General features: G+C 36.4%; 1 long non-coding RNA gene across 1 annotated transcript in view; it reads right to left on the bottom strand.

The window, feature by feature from the left end:
• Positions 1–10,014, bottom strand: part of LOC140327655 (uncharacterized) — a 227,372-nt gene extending 217,358 nt beyond the window's left edge. Inside the window, exons 1-3 of the long non-coding RNA XR_011920063.1 lie at positions 9,859–10,014; positions 9,662–9,772; positions 4,203–4,295 (exon numbers count right to left, since the gene is read on the bottom strand). This is a non-coding gene — a long non-coding RNA (uncharacterized lncRNA). The remainder of the gene's footprint in view (positions 1–4,202; positions 4,296–9,661; positions 9,773–9,858) is intronic.
• Positions 10,015–14,172: the final 4,158 nt, after the last annotated feature.

The following is a 14,172-nucleotide window of genomic DNA, read 5'->3' as shown; positions in this document are numbered from 1 at the left end:
TAAGTTGAAGTGAATAAAGCAGTAATGATTAGAAATGTTACACAGATGAAAACAACTACAATGTATTACTTTCCAAAGTGTTTTTTTCTCTGGTTCATGTTTCCCAGCTTTTGGCTTTTCTATTGCTTCTTGCACGGGTGTAAGTTAGGAAAAAGAAGCAAAGTTTGTTTTTAAAAAGAATCTAGAGTTGTTTCATTGGTAATTTTAAATAAACATATGAGACAGTGGCCCTGATTTATTAAAGTCCTCCAAGGCTAGAGAGGATATACTTTCATCAGTGAAGCTGGGTGAAAAAGCATACCCGGAAACAAAGGTGGTAAATAAATGGAAACGGACCTGCAGAATCAATGGATTACCCAGGTTAGCTCATTGCAGATCAATAACTCTTTAGTGCAGTGTTTCTCAACCAAGGTTCTGTACCAGAGGTTGCTGAGGGTTCCTTGAGCAATGAGCACTTTGTGCCTCTTAAGTCAGTTTATCTGACACCAATAATCTTTTTGGCTATCTGTAAGGGTGACATACTTTCTACTGGCCAGCAATATAAGAGGCATTCTTCCCAATGACCAAGCTAGTGTACTGTGAGCTGCAGATATAGTAAGGGTTACCTAAGATCTGTAAGTTACTTCAAGGGTCCACCATGCAAAAAGTTTCTATATAAGCTGCAATAATGCAAAGCTTAAACTTAAAAAATATTCTCAATATAGCACTGTGTGCCCAATGACATTCTTTGTACTTGTACCTTATTGATTTTCCACAGAAATCAAATTCTGCCCATTGACCTCTTGCCAGGTCCTTCAGTTTAGTGTAATTTTGTCTCCACCTGCAGCACTAAAGCAACTGACTAGTAAGAGTTTAAAACTAATATATGCAACACTAAAAAGGCCAATCAATGCATGTAATAGTTTAAAATAGCCCTGTACGTTGCCCACAACATAGGGTACTGTTCCCAAGCTGAATTTCCAAGGGTATAGGGCAGGGGTGTCAAATTCAAATACACAGAGCGCCAAAATTAAAAACTTAGAGAAAGTCGTGGGCCAATCTTGGAGTTTATTGAAAAAAATTTGAACTTCTCAGTGGATATAAAACCTTTTCATATGGAAACAAAGAGGTTTTGCTTAACATTCAATCTGAAACAAGCCCATAATAGAGAAATAGCACCGCTACTACAATTCCCTGCGTCTTTAAATCAGTCCAATGTGGGGCCACGCAGAGGCAGAGAGCCCGCTGGTTTTTTAGACGGGAGTGATGCCGGGAATTGTAGTAGTGGGGCCATTTCAATGCAGAGGTGGGCCAGCTGCAATTTATATTTAGGGCCCAAAAAAAAGGACCCTTTTGTGAGCCAAAAAAAAAGATGTTGCGGGTTCCCACAATTCAGCTTTGGGTGCTTGATTTATTATGATACTCAAACACTGTTACATGTGAAGTGCATATATCTTTTTCCAAATACCAAATTATCCAAAAAGTTGCTTTGCCTGCTTCCTGGTATTTTTCTTTGTAAAACTTAAGTACACGCAAAAAGCTCTGTGTAGCCAAAGGGTTGTTCATATTGACAGGAGAATCGCAGAACAGTTGCTGCTTTTGGTCCCCAAAAACAACTGCTGATCATTTAATTGCATTTAGATACAGCTGTTTATAGTGATTGATGGACATTTATTAAATACTGAAAAAGGGTATAGGAACTTTGTCTAGCCAGGTACTGGAATAGTATTCAAAACTGGAAACACTCCATTTCTATGTAGAAATGCTTTAGAATCATCTTTCACCACCTAAATTTTGCTTTTTAAATTCTTAGCAGGTTTTGAAAACCATTCCTATTTAGGTCTGTGGAAGCCACTTACAGGACTCAAAGCCTCTCAAAACTCCAAAGTCAACCACTTAATTTAACAAACACCTGAAAATCAACACACCAGCAATAAAAGCACCAATAACACCATCAGAAAAAAAAAATTTCCATAATGAGGTTTACAGAATCATGGTCTTAACCATTAGAGAACTGTCCATGTAAACAAACCCTAAATCTTCTCTGCAATTACATGTGCAATGATTTGACCAGCTTGTATGAGCAGAAGAAAATACACGGCAAATATATTAACGGGACTTTAAAGGCAGTTCACATACACTATAAATTTTACAAAAAAATCCATTTTTATTATAACATACAATATATAGAAAAAGGGAAATCTTAATCCACATATGTATATAAAAAGGTAAAATTCACACCACCTAAACAGAAAAACAGAAAACACTTGCATACTGATTTTTGAAGAAAGGATATAATTGGAGATCTGAATTTGAGGGGTTTATCTCTCAGCAGCAAAAACAAACCCCAAGAGAAGACACACTTTTTGGTATGTACTTATATGGAGCATTTATGTTAATATTTCTTCTCATTATTTCTTGATTTCAAATATTGTATATAATATATGAGTTAAATCCATATGAAGTAACTAATCACATGCTTATTTGTATTGTACTTTAGTGTGCTTAATGTATTGATGATCTGTACATGCATAATCCCCGATGAAGCAGGATCACTTCTGCGCGTCGGATTGTCAAAAAATGTGTCTCAGTTTCACAACAAGTCTAGAGATTTGGTTTGTTGGCTAACATATTGAGCAAATACACAGAGGGTAAAAATTAAAAACTTAGACCAAGTCGGGGGCCAAACTTAAATTTAAAAATTTATTGAAAAAATTGAAGTTTACTACATCATCCATAACTCACAAAAGCAAACCCCTCTACACTTGCTTTAGGGTTGAAAAAACTAATTTCTCTCTATGCAGGCTGGGTGTTGTTCATGCTCTCGCATCACAAGTTTGTCAGACACTAAATAATACACTATGCAGTCTCTAATGGATTAAAACAAACACAATGCCCCTGGTAGTCAAACACCATGTGATCATTGCCTAGGCTTTGTGTCACATTATTGGTGTACAGTAATGTCTCTGTATTGAAAATGATGTGAGGTGGTAACGCGGGCGGGCGGGCCAGATGTAGTTTATTTTCGGAATTCTAAGTGGGGCCAAAAAGAAAGAACCTTGAGGGCCAGGTTTTGACACCCCTGGTTTGGCTGGTGTTTATTTTTTTGTAAAATTTTTAGTGTATATGAACTGCCCTTAAAGTCCAGTTAAAATATTTGTTGTGTATTTTCCTAAATTTCTTGGGATGTTGGCAGTAAATCACTAACTTGTGATCTGACTATTAGGTATCTGTATTGAAAGCTTGTATGATCAACTAAGAGACTGTATATATACTGTACATTACATTGTTAATGTTGAGTTAGGAGGGTTGGAACCTTACACAAAGACATAATGAATTACAGAACATATATTTGTTGGTTAATGACTCTCTCTAAATATCTGTTTCTAGATAGATAAGTAGATAGATAGATAGATAAAAGAAACAATGAGAAACTTCTCAGTACTTTACACACTCCTTATGCTAGTCAGCATTTGTTTTTAGTGTGTTGGATAGAAATGCCTTTTTTTCTGTTGAACAACATAATTGCCCTAATTCAGACAATTCTGTCTTGCTCATTTAGCCTCTGTCCTCCTCTTTTAATCCACCCACTCTCTCGTTCCTCTGTCTATTCTTTCTCCTTTCAATGTAGCTGTCACTAAGAAACAGATGGGGACAAGATGTTTGGGTCCTGTTCAGTCTGGAGAGCCCTGTTAATGCCTCACACAGGGACCAGTAGAAGTTTAACTAGCTTGTTATTGATGTGTTGGCTGGACCCTGTGTTTTAGTCAGAGGACAGATTGGCCCCTGTGTGAAGTACATGAATGCTGAAGTTAGGAAGCAGGTGACATTGTGCAGTCCTCCCACTCATACACCCACAGAGCTGTCACCAGCGCACATCAGCTTTCTATGGGTCAGGAATTAATGTGCTGTTCATCACTAACCCCCTAGAGCATTTTTTACAGTGATTTAGGCGTGATCAACAACCCTATAAAGACATCTATACATTGAATGATGGACATAGTAAAGATATCGGTACTGCATGATTACACTTGTGACATACTGTCTAATAAATCAAAGAATCGACAAACTCTTATTGAACATGCTGGACTGTCTAATAATAACACTATTAATCATATTAGTAGTATAGAGTAGATATAGAAATAATGTAATAAACTGAATGTGCTTTTTGAATCTTTATATAATATGTATAATAACATGATACCAATAACAATAAAGGTTACCATGCTATAGAGGAAAAATACTGTAGATCCATCTGTTAGCATACCCTAAGGTACTGGCTGTGTGCATCTGTTCATTTCAGTTCAGTATGGAACCTAATAAAAGCAATGAGACAAATTATGCAGCAGACCTATACTCAAAAAATAAAACCATATTTAAACACAGTCACTAAAATCTTATTAAATTTCTATAAGATGTTAATGTAATTTACAATCTTTCAAAATCTGCAGCTTTCATTAAAATATTTTTTTGTTATTCCTGTAACAAATGCTCTGTTCCTACCTCCCAGTTGTGCTCTTGTGTTGTCACCCAGTCACATACGCTTTCATTGGAAACTACAAGTGTCTATGTCGACATTTAGTGTCAGAAGTGTATGATATATCTAAATCCTTACTAGACATTTAATCACCTAAAACACTGTACCATTTGCCACTGCTTTTTATTAAAAATCGCTGGTACCTCTGATGCCTAATATAAAAGCCCTACTACTCCCACAATTTAGGACAGGTTCAGACCTGTGGAAGAATAAGTGTTCCCTCACAGCTCCTGATGGCTGTCATCTTGCACATTTGACAGCGGGCAGTAGAGACAAGTACTGAACCACACACTGCTTCTCCATTCTTTCCCTGTTGGGCCGCCGTGGGTGGACACTACATGTGATGTCTTTCCCAAGGCAGTGGTTCAGTGATATAGGGACGTTGTAACAGCACCACAACTTCCCTGCCAGTCTAAATATAGTCTGGCTAGTGCTGAGCAAATTTTCTGGGATAATGCAAACTGTAAACCCTATCCAAGATTGCTGGCTCTTGCCCTCCTCCTCCCAACCCATGTGCCATATTCTTGTCTCATCACCATAGGTGGCAGTAGCCAATAATTAGACACATGAACAGAAAGGGGCAGGCCAGAGCCAGCAGATGTGCACATCCACTGTTTGTAATACAACCACCTAGTAAGTGGAGGGTAACATACCAAAAGTAATTTTGTTTCATTCTTACATGGACAAGAGATTACATAGAAGTTACCTAGAACTGGGCCCAGAGCAGGCACAGGGCCCATTTAATGACAACCTTCTTAGTGGTGCAGCCATGAGGTTTGGAACGCCAATGCAGACATTGGACCAGAGCAGCGCCTAAATTTAGCCGATGCTTGTCCTGCACCCACACTACTTTAGCATCGCTTCTCTCACACCCTCTCATTCTAATAAGTATAGTAAATTTTGAGCCAGGACCAGAGGGATGGTCAGGACTGGAAGCAAGGAACGTCTTTGTGTTATTCACTATGACAAAAAGTTGCATATGCAACTACAGTCTGGCTTGGTGGATATATGATTTTGATACTATCGCACTGTATCATGAAATAAATGTAGGTAGTAATTTAGATTCCCCTGCTGATAATAAATACTGTACTCAGAGTATTCACAGGTTTTAAACATGCTATGTTGTTTATTAGTACTGAGAATTTATGCAGACACTGACGAGGCAACTGCATAAATAATTTTCTTCTCCCCTTCAGCTTTATGGATCAATTTGCAGGTCAGATGTTCCCTTTAAAAATGTTTAGATAAAAAGCAATGATTTACTGATAGTTAATGTAGAAGTAGATGTTAATTTGATGTTATGAGCATTATTTTTAAATAAATGCGCCTTCACACAGGTGAGTATTACAAAGCTACATCAAATAAAGTGTAATTTATTGACAATTTAGGTATATATATATAAATATATATACACACACATTATACACTCTCTGGACACTTTATTAGGTTCAACTAGTTTAACTGTTAGTTTTCACGCCATGTTTAAGGCAAATATCAGCCAAACACAAGTTATCATTTTCTTGATGACTTGCTGAAGTTAAAACCCAGCATCAGGATGGAGAAAAAAATGATTTACCCATAGCCTAATTACTATTAAATTGTATTTACTTCCTGCTGTTTATACCTAATTTATGTTAAAACACCAATTTGAAAGTAATGCCTGATGTTTTTGTTCAGACTTTTGTATGTTCCTGTTTTTTCTTTCTATTTTTTTTTATTTTGCTGAAAATTTTTACTAAAAAAAAAATTACATTTAAAAAAAAAAGAGAATTTAAGTGACTTTGGATATGATGTGGTTATTGGTTAGGTTTCCGCTAAGTACAGTGACCCAAGAAGACAATTGATTTTTACCAAAATTGTTCAAGAGTAGAATTAAAAAAAATTGCCTGGTCTGATGAGTCTTGATTTCTGTTGCAACATTCAAATGCTAGGGACAGAATAGGGTTTGTTATCAGGTACTGACATTATATCCACTGGTATGAATTAGAACTGGACATGCAATTTTTGTCAGATGTGCTCTGTAGATAATGCTATCTACACTAACAATAGTTACATTTATAACTCAGTTCATTTGGTTGGTAAAACAGCTTTCCTATAAATATATAAAAATACTGTGCATTTTAGCTGGAATTCAACTTTATTATTTATACTTTATATACTGAGTATATTTTGAATAAGGTCGATATGCACATAAATCCTAACCCCCCTAACATTAATCCTAGCCCTCCATCAAAGTTCTGTAATAATCTAGTCTATTTAAATGGCTGGTACTCTAACCCCCAACTCTTTTAGTCCAAATAATTCCTAAATAAAGTAATACTTGTAGTAGAAAACTACACAAATAAACACAGTACACACCCATAAAATGTTTAAAACATGATCAAAATTGATGGCACTAGAACTATCCAGGGATTATTTAATTTCTAACATACCACTTTCATACTGAGAAATTGAAAGAACTGTGGTAATACTTGGATCTTTCATAACTCACATCCCCCTGACTTTTGTCCAGTCATATCTGTTGAGTGGCACTTCTTTTTACTTGCTTCCACACGCTTAAACCTTTATTTTAAGTAATTAGCAGTGCCATAAAACATAATTGTTTTGTCATTGTTTAGCCTGGATACTGATTTGTTTGCCTTTTTTCTATAACAACATAAAGTATGTAAACTTTTAATTATTTTTTTATTATTTCAATTCTCAGTGGGTTTGTGTAGAACATACAACCTGCTTTTGTAGCGGCCATCTTGTTACATTAAGCACTGATGGCTTAAATCACACCCTTTCCAGTAAACTCTCCATTCATTGCTAAGAATAATTCAGGAGGTGATACTTGCATTAAGGTTACCTTAAATATAAACGTGCAATCACCCAGGCCTGTTTTTAGGCACATAAGGCAACAATACACCTTACGTAGGTCCTAGACTATGCCTAGGCCTATTGCTATCAGGGTGGGTAGGATTAAGTCAACTTTAGGCAGCCTCAATGTTAGACACTCTTAGTCTAAATCTGAGGCTGTAAGAAAGCTGACAGCACTTTGACTTAAAAGAAGTATGTGTTGCTGAAGGCTCTATGGTTTGTTAGCAGCCACTGGGCAACTCAATATGTTGGCACCCACTAGCTGCAATATTATCAGTTTTGGGTTTAAATTATTATTTTCTACATTAGTGACCTCCCAAACAATAAGAACTACCACCAAAACATTACAATTGTGCAATTGTGCAATCACTTCTGCTTTCAAATGAGAGGTTTATCACAGCAGGCTGTGTGAACATTTAAAATGGGTATTTCACAACCGACACAAGTTCTTTAGAAAAATGTGATTCAGCTTAAGTCAATTGTTCTTTTTTATGTTCTCAAGAATAAACATATCATTCATGGGCACGTGATGGTACCTTATTACTGACAAAGTATTTCTTTATCTTGAATGAGGCTGAGAGTTTACATTGTAAATTAGTGAGTCAGAATGTTGAACCTAGAAATGTGGTTGATTATGCCGATTAATGTGGTTGATCATGAATGCCAGTGTAAAAATAACACAGGCACTCTTGGTGCATAAATCTCAGTCAACTGTAACGTGACTTTGTGTTTTTGGCACTAGTACCTATAAAGGTAAGTATGGCATTTTAACCGTTAAGCTACATGCAAAATGTATATTGTTCTATATTGATGTTTGCTTGATTTCTGTTTATTTTTGGATGCGTTGTTGAAAGAATGTTCCCCATGCATTGTAAAAATGTCTGGTAAAACTGATAAATCTGTTTGTTGTATTACAGTACCGGTCATCCCAGTTCACAATTGCTGTAGATGCCAACAGAACAGCTTCAGTATTTAAAAAATACTCAATACTGAATTGATGGTTTATGTTAATAAAATGCATATTAACATTTAAAATACTACACAAAGCATGTGTAGTAATGCACCACAATGGGTCAGTTCGATGTGAAAGGCTTAAGGGTTTTCCACTTACATCAGTGCACTGTGTTTTCACACAAGCACTGCAATGCATTAGTTTGATTTGGTAATCTATTACACCACATCACACAGAAATGTAGTTCGTGCTGCACTAGTATGGAAGTCCATTAACAATGAATGCCTCTCCAATGCATGTCATGTGCATTGCTGCACTTTGCATTAATGTAGCTCACTAGTGGGAATGAGCCCTTACTAACATTTCAACAAATGCTCAATGTAATATCAATGTCATGCTCAAAGAATGCAGGTAAGGCTATAGGGAAAATAAATACTTCATAATAAACCTGCACATCACTGCAAAATCCTAAGTGCAAGGAGTTCTCCCAGCTTCACTGAAGAAAGTGTATCCTCTCCAGCCTAGGAGAGCTTTATTAAATCAGGCCCTATGTACTAGATTCTAGATAGAATCGGTGTGTGAGCCCAGCTTCAACAGGTTTTCCCTGATACTGGCCATACACAAGTTGATTTTCCTGTTCAAATCAGCTGTCAAATTTTTTACTTCATAAAAGCAACCATAAAGTGATAATTTTTAATCAGAAAATTTCCATAGGTCATACAAGTATCCGAGAGGTTTTTAAGACCTAATTAATCAAACCTGGTGCTTATCTACATTAAATGATAGAATGAAATATATAGAAACTGATTTGCAGTTCAATCAATTGAAAACAACCAATATAAAAAAAAAATGCATATATTGATGCTTCTGTTTAATACAGTTAATTGATTTTCAGTTGACAGCCAACACTTATATCAAATATAATAATTAAACTGAAAATCAATTGCATTTATTATTTTTATTATTGGTAACCTTTATTTAAGTACCAACATATTTCAAAATGCTGTACAATAAATCGCAGTTGCAGATGATAAATTTGCATACCTGGCAAGTACAAATGATGATGACACAGGAAGAGAAGAGGACCCTTCTCATATAGAGCTTAACAAACTACAAAGTGAGTGATATTTAAATGTAGCTTATGCTTTTTGGGAAATATCTTGAGAAGACTTTATAGTTTAATGAAGCATTCTACATAGACACAAAAACCTATCAGGGTCTAATGTGATCTATCTAGGTCTTTGCATTTTTATGATCTTTTGTCCCTTTCAGTAATTTCTGTCCAATCTTATCTTATTTTATTACATTTAAAAATTTGCATTTTTTTTGCTCACCTTTTTTTTTGCTCACCTCATACCACAACCACCTTTTTTTAGCGTCTAGTTCTTTTTGTCTTTTGCTTCCCTTACATTTTATCTGTCCTTTTCCATCCATTATATTTTGATCTATTATAATGATAAAACCCGATCACATTATTCTTTTTCTGTTCTTTATAATATAGCATGGTACAAATAAAAAATGCAGAACTCACCTTCAGCACCACTAGGTATATATATAGGAAGAGGGGAGGGCGATACTGCTTTATTATATTTTACTTTTGTAAAAAGATTTACAGGAAGGATGTATATTTCACAAAGAGACGAATGCCAACTCACAAGCGGGAGGCACATGCAGCAGAATAATTCCAAATGCTGCTTTACAGTAAGAGTAGTCAATCTTTGGAATTTCCTGTCAAAATGTGTAATACAGTGCACTGTCATAACCAGAAGTTTCTGGGCAACAGATGCAGAAGTTCAAGGTTTGTCATTAAAGGGCCAGTCAGTTTTTGGACAATACTGAGGAGTTAAACTTGAGTTTAAATATTTTTTATGTTGAAGCCTAACTGCGATCATTCATTATTGAAGGATTAAACAGTGCCCAACTAGGGGGTTGAATGCTTGTTTATTTTAAAGGGTGTGCAAAGCAGAGGAATCAATACATATCTTTTTGGATGCTGTTGAAGTCACAGAAAGGTGCTTCTTACGGATCATGTGCCCATTCCTCTGCCAGCCATATTACATACAACACAAACAAGGCAATTTGAATCTTACATTCTGGAGGAGGGCACACAATACTTCAAGGAGTGATCAGAATTTAGGTTGAAATGCATCAAGGCTAATTATTGTGTAGCAATTACTGGTATTTATTACAGAGACACGGTACTCCTCTGATAATACTCCTAGCTGAAGTTTATAAAGGATGGCACCATCTTTGTTCAGGCATAGTCTAGCAAAAGCATCTTTGTTCTGGATTGAGAGGATGGTCACAATCATGTAAATCCTGGGTATTTGTGTAGTTCTGCTTTTATCACAAATACCTGACAGAGATCATCCCCTGCTGCAGCCTTTCACTGCTCAAGGAGTGTTTTTGACAAATGATTTTGGTTATGATATATCTGGAATTCATTAATACACACTTGTTATATTACTGAAAGATCCCTTTTAAAGGCACAGCATAGTCAAACACAGCCTAACAGCTTAGGGCCTTGATAATTCTATTTTGTTCTAAAGCCACACAACTCACCTATCTGTGTTCCATCACAGGCTGCTGCTATCTTGTTCCGGGAAACCATCTTCAGCCACTGGATTGGCTATGCTTAGATGATGCACAGGAGTTCATTCCCACCAGGCATACCCAAGGGAAGCTGGGATTCTCAGGTTTCCTTGGCATCCAAGACTGACATGGCACATTTACAGCTCAGCTTTATGGTCAGAGACCCGAAAATGAGCACGCTGGTAAGCCACATTATTGCAGAAGGACAATCGCCTGTCTATTTCTGAAATAGTGGCCGGCCTGAAGTAGAACTCTTTATGCCTAAACTGTATGTCCAGCCAAAAACTTTTTTTGTAGTTTTGAAAACAGCAGGGAAGGGTAAAACCCCTATCGGTTTAGGTTTATTCTGCCTGAACCCCACTCCAGAGATTTTCCCATACTTCCTGACCCAAAGATGCAACAGAAAATTGGAGGAAATCTCCCCAAAGTGAAAAGAATTCATCCTATAGGGTTATCCATTAGGGTTCCCATTGTATCAAATTATCAGTGAATCAAGCAATGATTTCTAGCAATTGGCATGCAAAATACATTCAAGCCAACTCTGACTATAAATGTCACAATATCTTCGAAATGAGGGGAAATCCAATTCACAAAACTTAAGTATCCTTCCTGAAATAATATAAATTTGAACTAGTCTCTCCAATAGGAGACAGATAACATTAAAAACCTGAGAGAGTTTCAACATTATCCAAAGTGATAATAAAAACAATTTGTCAAAATTAACAATCACTTCTGTCACATTTATGCATTTTGTTTGCTCTAGAGCAGCGGTCCCCAACCGTGTACAAGCAATGCGAGCACATGACATGCAGCTCGATTGGCTGTCAGATGTCATGTGATCGCTTTGAAGCAGCAGAGGTGCACAGAGAGAAAAGAGAAGACGCCAGAGTATGTCTTCTCTTTTCTCTCTGTGCACCCCCCCACCCCCCACCCCGGTACTCAGAGAAATTTCCGTCCGTGAAAGGAAAGAAATTTCCCGTTTTCCCTGGGGCCAAAAAGGTTGGGGACCGCTGCTCTAGAGAACAAAACAAAATGACAAAAATATGACAAGGGTCTAAGAGGTGGGTTCTCTACACATGAGTTTCCAGACCTGCACACCTTTAGCAACAAGAGGATCCCTCTCTCAGGAAAACTAAGACTAAAATTGAGGTAGAAACAAAAGTAAAAAAGTTACAACAGGTCTTAGTGATATAGAGAGATGAACAGTGATGTCAGGCCACAAAATATTATTATTAGTAGACTACTTTCGATAATGTGCCAACATATTAGGTAGTGCTGTACATTAAATAGAGGTTGCAAAGTATGGATATATATGTATGCAGATACAAACAAAAGCACAGGAGGAGGAAAGGACCCGGACCAACTGGGCTAACAATCTAAAAGATTGAAAACGTTTGATATCACATTGCAAATGACATTTCATTCATGTCATGAAATCAGGACTTCTTTTTTAGGGAAATGCATACACAAGAGCTAAGTCAAATGAGGCATTGGCAGGATTTTATCTCAGACTGGCTTCTGTTGCTGTTATAGCCTGAAAACTGGAATAGGATAGGACAGAGAAATGTATGCCTAGGACTACAATTAAAACAAAAGAATCTGATTTTAAAAATTTAGGTTTAGGGCGCCTTTGAAGATGTCTTTGAAGTATTTATTCGATACCAAAAAATGTGAGTGAATCTTTTCGCTTGTGAATCACATAACTTCCACTGGTTCTAATTGCATTATCCTTTCTGGGAGCAAAGGCCGGAAACCCTGTGTAAACCCCAAAGCACAGCTTAGTACTCACACAGGGCTGGATACCTAATTGGATTATTGTCAGCACAGTCCTCTGAGAAAGCAGAAAGTTGCGTTCTTCCTATGTCTGAAAATATTGGTAATTTCTCTTCCCTCAAGTAAAAATAAATACTGCACAAAGCAGTGGGGAGCAACATGCAAGTCCCAGTGTTTTTGTGAATAGGAACTCAAGAGGTGTTAAAAAAGCAGCTTTAACTGTACTGCTCACTTTCTCTCTGTACCCTATAGTGATTCCTTTTTTCACTAAATGTCCTATTTATGGGTTGATTGACAGCCAGTCATTAAACCTGAAAGACTGGGGGCATTCTGTGACCGCAGGGCATCATAGACCCCTAAGGTAGCACCACCATGTTTTCTGCACTCTGTGTAATGATAACATCAGATATGCTCCAAATATGTTCCACTTAGCGTTGGAGAAAAGCTGAAGAGGATTTTGAACATCACATGATCATCCAAATACATCTGGATGAAGTACTACCAAATATTAAAGCATAAAATACAGTGGAGAACCTCCAGCAAGAAACTGAGTTGAGGAGTAGGGTGGAGCCTGAAGTTGGACTTTTCATTATTTATTTTGCCTTAGACAGACATAGTATTGCAATTTTTTTAATCCTTTTTTTCTAAAAACTATTGTTTTATAATTCTCTGTGCATTCCAGCAGTATCAGGCTTTAGCTAATAAGGCTTTATTTATTCATAATGTTGTTAATATAACAAAGTTTGCTGATTGGATGAAATAAAGCAAAGAGATGAATCCAACAGTGATCTTCTATTCCACCACTATGCAGTTACAGAGACATCCAAACTGTGTTGCATTAAATACAATGTAAAAAAATATCAGGATCTGGTTATGGTTTTTGGTAAGCATGCGTGGATTAGAAAACTAGTTGAACATAATTACAAACCATTTGGAAGGTAACTTTGTGTACAAATGTCGATGTATTCAGCCGATTGCCATTAATTACACCTTACCATATATATGGTTGAATAAATTATTACAGATGTTCTAGCTTTAACTATACTTTCCTTGGTTAGAATAATGACACCACAACCTCCTAGTTACGACATCACAAAATACTACTTTAAGCCACATAAAATAATGTAGAGATGTGTTTAATAATAAATAAGTAAACTACATTCAGCACTCATTTTGCTGCATTTTCCTAAATCATGAAAACTGTAAATGAGCTTTAGAAAAAAAAGGGAATTCAATTCCTTTTTGCAGCTAGCAAGCTGAAAGAATATTAAAATTCTAACACAGAAATAAAAAATCTTAGTATGTTACAGGTAGTGGAAAAGCCATAAAAATAAGTTATAAGTGTTTAATTTGCTATTCCTTTTCTAACAAAATGAGTGGAACTTGTGATGTGACATAAATATACTTTGTTTAAGGCCCAAACAGCATCATTTATCTTTTGAGATGTCAGCTCTCAAAATGTTATCCAGTTTCACTGTCA

Source organism: Pyxicephalus adspersus, chromosome 3 (assembly GCF_032062135.1).
Source record: "Pyxicephalus adspersus chromosome 3, UCB_Pads_2.0, whole genome shotgun sequence".
Lineage (NCBI taxonomy): Eukaryota > Metazoa > Chordata > Amphibia > Anura > Pyxicephalidae > Pyxicephalus > Pyxicephalus adspersus.
This window is presented reverse-complemented; position numbering and strand designations above follow the sequence as displayed.